The following is a 6982-nucleotide window of genomic DNA, read 5'->3' as shown; positions in this document are numbered from 1 at the left end:
CACAGACTTCATCAAATATAACTAACACTTTAACATTATCAGGATTTCATAATACAAACTTCAAATCAACAAGAAAACAGCTGCAAACATGTAGATCAAAATTCATTAAACAAACATGTGGACTTCAAGGACATAATACACTGAAGTGAAAGGAGGAGCAAAAAATAGAGGTTTAACAGAATATAAATTAAGTAAAAGTCACCAGTGATCTTTAAAATGGTCCTGATGTGTGCTGCTGTTTTTAACTTTTAACATTTCTTTGCTGCCACTGTGAATAAGATTGTGTTCTTTGCCTAATTGAATAAATGTTACACTGACTCACTGGTTCATCTTCTGGTACAAACTGGTATTACATGGAAGTACAGCCCAAAACCAGTTTAGCTTGAGTTTCTTTTTTCTGGACATAAAGTCACAGCAGGTGTTTTTTCAAAGCTGGTGGACAGATTTAGTTCATTTTGGAGGTTTTAACAGCAACTGCTCTGAAAATATTTGCAGTTTTGGGAGAAAATGATTTAAGAGAAGATTTTACAACAGCAAAAGATTAAATATGAATGAAGAATTGAAATTTAACTGAGGTAACACACTAAATGAATGCATTCAAAGAAGTTAATTTTGGAAACACTAAGAAAGTTCAAATGAAAGAAATTGAAATATATATCCATATCTGCAATTCTGATACATTATTAGTTTGGTAAAAAAGACATTCCTATAACTTTAATAATAAAGTAACAAGTACAACTACTAAACACTACTGTGTCCTAAGGAAACAAAGATTAAAATGTAACAGGGATAACACTTTAGAGAATTAAAATCCATCAAAGGAAAAAAACATAAACTTGATATACATATCTATACATGCAGCTTCCTAAATGTAACATTCAGGATTATTCACTGCAGGTCCAGAAATCAGAGCTACCTCATCAGATCCAAGTGTGACATCAGCTGACACTCTTTACAGGAGATTCCATCTGAACTCTGTGGAGCCTGATCTCAAGGTTTTAAAGTCTGACCCTGAAGCCAGAAGAGGATCTTTCTCTCTCTTCAGATTCATTGTGATCCAGTGATTTCAGTCCTGCATGATCAGGCTGATGTTTGCACAGAGCAGATAATGAAGTGAATGTTTTTGCACATTGGTAACAGTGAAACAGTTTATTTACAGCGTGGAATCGTTTGTGTTCGGCGTATGAACTGACATTCCTGAAGCTCTTGTCACACTGGTCACAGCTGAAGTTCACTTCCATGTGTGTACGTTCATGTTTGTTACGATGACCTGATTGTGAGAAGCTTTTGTCACAGTGTCTGCACTTGTATGGTGTCTCTCCTGTGTGGATTCCCTTATGCTTTTTCTTTAAACCCATGTGCAGTGGTGAAGGATGACCCAAACTGGTCACAGATGTGCTTTTTGACCCAACTGTGTTAGAGTTCATGTATTTTTAATGTACTTGGTGTGTGGAAGCCTCTCTTACATTCTTTGCAGTAGTTCATTTTGTCTACGTTGATGAGGTATTAAGTCCTGTTGATGATTGACGTTTTTCCACAAAGGTCACAGAGAAACTCTTTCCCACCACCACAGTGACGACAGGGTTGAGAAATGGATCCATGTGCGTCGCTCCGCTTCTAAACAAAGACAGTGTAAGTCAGGGAACTCCTTCAACGTTTTTATCCTGAACGTCGCCTGAAATAAAGAGCATCTCTGCCAACGTCCAATTACATTTTACTGTTTAAAACTCAGGTTACTTAACCCCATAAGTTTACTGATCAGACTTGTTCCAAACACTCAGGTTACAATTACAAGATGAAAATAAATACATCTTCACAGTAACTGCACTTGTAGAGTTACTTTCTGGTGTGGATCTGTTGGTGTTTTTTCAGCTGATGTGGAGATTTAAAAGTCTTCTCACACAGGTCACATTTATAAGGTCTCTCCTTAGTGTGGCTAAGCATGTGTTGTTGTAACTGTCCACCTGTTGCAAACAGTTTCCCACACTGATCACAGCAATAAACATCATTTCCAGTGTGAATCCGTAGGTGAATATTTCGGTAGTGTTTGTCGCTGAAACTTTTTCCACAAAAGTCGCAGCTGTACGCCTTAATTCGAGAGTGGGTAACTAGATGCCTCTGTAAATCGTAATTTTGAGCAAAAGCCTTACCACACAACTCACAGCTGTGTGCTTTAAATCCACTGTGGATGAGTTGGTGTTTTTTTAAGTTTTGAAACACGTTAAAAGATTTTCCACACAAATCACAGCTGTACGCTTTAACTCCACTGTGTAAGAGTTGGTGTGTTTTTAAACCTCCAGCCTGTGTAAAGGACTTTCCACACAAATCACAGCTGTAAGGTTTAACTCCACTGTGGAAGAGTTGGTGTCTTTTTAAGCATCCAGCCCGGGTAAAGGACTTTCCACACAACTCACAGCTGTAAGGTTTAACTCCACTGTGGATGAGTTGGTGTGTTTTTAAATTTTGAGCCAGGGTAAAAGACTTCCCACACTCATCACAGCTGTAAGGTTTAACTCCACTGTGGATGAGTTGGTGTCTTTTTAAGTGCCCAGTCCGCGTAAAATCCTTCCCACACTCATCACAGCTGTAGGTTTTCTCTCCCTTTCTTCTGTGACGTTTGTCGGCCTCCTGAGAGCGCTGACTTCTCGCTCCATGTTGGTCCTGCAGTGACAGAGATACAAACAGAGGCAGTGAGTGAAATGCAGTCGTGGAGCAAACTGAAACTCCCTCCATCAGTGGAATCAAACATGTCAAAAAACACATTGTAGGTGTGTTACCACCACCTTCTGGTGATAGTATCACATTACAATGATGTGCTACAATGAGAGTTGTAATGAAAATTACTTTATTGAAGAAATATTGATCAGTAGAGAAACTCTTTTACTTCAGAAAAAATTCAACTGATGATATTGTTGTTGTTTCAATGTGTGCTTATAAAATATGATCTTTTTATATTCTTGTAACTTCTGTGGTTTTTGGTTGTGAATGTAGAGTCTGTATATATGGAGGAGCCCAGGATGCAAAAGATAAAGCTGCTGTTAACATGTTTTTAAAAACCAACCAGCTGTGCACACAGTTTCAATAACAGTGTAACTGTGATGTTTTTCTCACCTTCTGTGTTGAAGTCATTGTTTCCTCTGTAGTGGTTGAGCTGAGTCCAAAATTGTTCTTCTGTTGCTCTACCAGACTCCTGTTACTCAGCTGGAACAGACACACACACACACACACACACACACACACACACACACACACACACACACACACACATATATATCTACATATATCTATCTATATATATATGCTTTAATTTAAAAAATATATGTATATGAATTTAAAAAATTCATATGCTAACCTAAATTACTGGGGGAGGATAATGAATGATGCTCATAGTGAGCAAAAAGTAAACTTAGTGCAATGCATGGACAGACATTCACTTTTAATGTGAATGTATAATATAATACAGATACGTAAAAAAATGATCCCAAAACAGAATAAATTATTACAAAATATTAATAAAATAACTATAAAAATGGAGGCAACTTTGCCTGTGGTAGAATGTATACAATGTATGAAAAAATCTTTACTGCAGACACTAATTTTACTAATTTAACAAGACTAATTTTGTGTTGTAAGATTTATGAGTAGGGATGGGTACTGGACCGAAAAGCAGCGCACATTTCGGTGCTTTTTCTTCCTGAGCCAATTCTAGCCAATTATTTTACGTTTCCGAGGATAGTAGGCGGGCCCAGGTACGTACATTCTTTTAAAGCAGAGCTACAGATTAAAAATGCCCAAGGCGAAGCGGTCAAAAGTCTGGCTGTACTTCACAGCAAAAGATGCAAACTCAGCTGCCTGCAACAAGTGCTTTTAGGTCATACTGTGATACTGTCAAAGGAGGTAACACCTCGAATCCGATGAAACACCTGGCGACGCATAGCGTTTTTTTTAAAGCCGAGAAATGCGCCGTGTTTGATAGCTTGCTGCGAGACCTCACACCAAGCACATCTACTGCGGGTGTGGTGCCTGTTATCGGACCCGGAGTTAGCAACATCCCCAAAAACCTGAAGAGGAGAGTCCTGGCCCCTAGCCCTGCCAGTGTAGCAGAAATGATGACGGATGATGATGGCAGCAGCAGCCGTTCTTCTCTGCGTGAGTAGCTTAATGTTGTTCGTGTGTAATTTACGTTGAGTACACTAACCACGTTATTACATTAATGCATGTAAGGTGAACTAGCAAACACCGTCGTAGTTACATACGGCTGTCTTCTTGTTTGATGGCAGACACTCCCTTCACCCTGGCCAAAAAGGCTAAAATGACCAAAGAAAAAGTGGAAAACAGTTAAACATGAGAGGTTTTTGGACAAAGTTTGTGTTTTTTTCATTGTTTAAGCACTCCTTCCAGCCATCAGTGATACCATATATGCCCTATAGCTGAAGAAAAGGCTAACATTGTTATCTTTTTACAAAAAAACAGCTGAACATGAGAGGTTTTTGGACAAGGTTTGTATTCTCCATTCTTTAAGCACCGGTTTGAGCACCGTTTAAGCACCGGCACCGTTTCAAAAGTACCGGTTTGGCACCGGTATCGGATAAAACCTAAACGATATCCATCCCTATTTATGAGTTTCATGCTTTCATCGTTGTACTTGGGAGAGCTTGACATTTTCTCACACTGTAAAAAGTTTGAGAAACACTGATAAGTGTATGTGTGCTTTTGGAAAACATTTTAAGCTGCAGTACAGAATCTTTGAAACAAGCTTAAAACATTTTTCGAATAAAAACAGAGCATCTGCTTCTCTTTACAGCTCCTCACCCCACCAGGGCACGTTTGGCACTTTCTGATAGTGTGCAAATGTGATGTATGTACTGCGGCAGACATACAGACAACTGGACAGTCCAAACATTGGCCTACCTATTACTGGCTGAGGTTTTAATAGAGTTGTGGCTGAACCACATAAAAATATATCATTAATTTTTATCTCCCCAATCACAAATAATGTTATGTTGGAATGTTGTTAAAGAGGGTCAAAAATGTTTCAACCCAGTTTGTTTTGCAGATTCTGTATAGCAGCTTTAATATAGGAAGAACACAACTTCCAGATTGTGTGAGTAAAATCAGGTTTTTCTCTTCGTCAGTTTAACAGTTTCTGTTTCGCCTGTCACTATTTCCTGTCTGTTTTCTTACCTGGTTCTTCTGAGCTTGTTCTTTCTCTCTCCTCTCTCCCTCTTTGGACTGACAATCATACACAAATAGATTGTATTCAATTACATGAAAAGTTACATTAATATGAAAAAAATATTATTAACATCACTAACGAAAGGTTCTCTCTCAGTGTACTTTCAACCAAAAGGCAAATAACCAAACCACATGTACATCTAATAAAGGATATAAATATTGAAACACTGATCCAACATTATTCTTGATTGACAGTGGTAATAAAGGTAGGCTACGAACAATTTTAAGTTTTAGATTTTAAAAAGGCTGTATACATTTCAAAACATGGTCTGACTCCTACCAACTATATAAAGAGTAACTGAAGGTTAAATGCAGCTAATATGTCCTGTTTATGCCAGGCACTTATACCTCCTCCAGCAGCGAGGATACTAGAGCCAGACTGGGGGAGAGGCGAGCTGGAACAAACCATTTTGGGGGGGGGGAGGGGGGTATCTATACTTTTGTTGTTAAAATGTTACGTCTCAACCAAGTACTGTATGCTTTTTATATTTTTACTAGTGTGTCACACAAACAGCAAATATTGTCAGAAAAATAGGAAAAATGCTGAAGCACCCCCAAAAATGGGCTAAAATTGCCCCTGTGGCACACTGACTTCTGAGGAAATTTGAAATGGCACTCGTCATCAGAAAGGTTGCCTACCCTGCTCTACAGTCTGTCTAAATCCACTGTATACCAAGCAATCTATTGTTCTCAACAGAGATAAAATAAACATCAACTGAACCCACATTAAAGTTAGCTCGGTGCTTACCTTTAGATGAGCCCACAAACCGAGAGAAATTCCGTGATGAAGCTGGAAGTCTTAAGAAACAGATCAGGGAGCAGAGACCCACGTGGTTCACGCTGATCTCGGCTACGATCCAGGAGACAAGGGTGTGCAGATCGATGCAGATATCGATCCAAACGTTGGTAGTGGTATATGTTCCTGTAAGTTCACTACTTCCCGCTAGTCCCGTTTCATGAAAAAGCAGCTCTCTCTGCTCGACTCCTCTACTACACACACATTTTCTCCTCCCCCTTTTCCTGGCTCTGTGGTGATTTGTTACTGTGCGGTCACGTGACTCAGCTCCACAACGCAACCACGTGGGGTGTAATTTCAAAATTACTCAGGGAACGAGAGGAGCTGTGCTGAGAACTGGAACAGCCTTAGGCTGTATCCCAATTCAGGTTCTGCATCCGGTGGAGATGGGAGAAATGCCCCTGGCTCTTAAGAGGAAGCAAGTATCATTGAATTACTGGGTTCATCTTGGTGGTCATGGTGACGCACATCACTGAGGACTGAAACAAAATATGGTTTACAAACCAGCATTATATTAGTTTTTATCAGATAGTCCTACAGTGTGTTTAATTTTTTGCTTTAATTCTATTGTGCAGTTATTTGTTACCCTGAAATGCTTTATGCTTAACAACAGCTCACCATTTTAACTTATTTTTGAACTCTTGTGATCAGTATGACTAGATTGTGTGAGTTTCCATACTAAAAGAGCTGTAGTGATAAAATAATTGGCATCAGAGACACTGATTTTTGGCATGGTATACTGCAGAAGTTTTTTGTTTTTGTTTTTTTGCATAATTTACCTTTTAATTCAACTGCATTCTCTGCATTGTAACAAAACTAACATTGTTTATATGTCAGAAAATTAGCAAACATGAATAAATGGCAAAAACAATATAATTATAACATATTTTTATTTTACTTATTTTAGGTCTGTGAAGCCAAACTTGTCACGGCTGGGGAGCAGTCGTGTGG

General features: G+C 38.8%; 1 long non-coding RNA gene across 2 annotated transcripts; it reads right to left on the bottom strand.

The window, feature by feature from the left end:
* Positions 1–767: 767 nt before the first annotated feature.
* Positions 768–6176, bottom strand: LOC134618138 (uncharacterized). Of its 2 annotated transcripts, XR_010091801.1 has the most exons (5): positions 5984–6176; positions 5185–5232; positions 4253–4307; positions 3112–3201; positions 768–2661 (listed from the first exon to the last, which is right to left on the bottom strand). It is a non-coding gene; the product is annotated as an uncharacterized LOC134618138 (long non-coding RNA). The 2 variants fall into 2 exon arrangements; XR_010091802.1 differs by lacking the exon at positions 5185–5232.
* Between the last annotated feature and the right edge of the window lie 806 nt (positions 6177–6982).

Source organism: Pelmatolapia mariae, linkage group LG3_W (assembly GCF_036321145.2).
Source record: "Pelmatolapia mariae isolate MD_Pm_ZW linkage group LG3_W, Pm_UMD_F_2, whole genome shotgun sequence".
Classification (NCBI taxonomy): Eukaryota; Metazoa; Chordata; class Actinopteri; order Cichliformes; family Cichlidae; genus Pelmatolapia; species Pelmatolapia mariae.
Note: the sequence above shows the minus strand (reverse complement) of the source record. Positions and strands in the feature narration are given on the sequence as shown.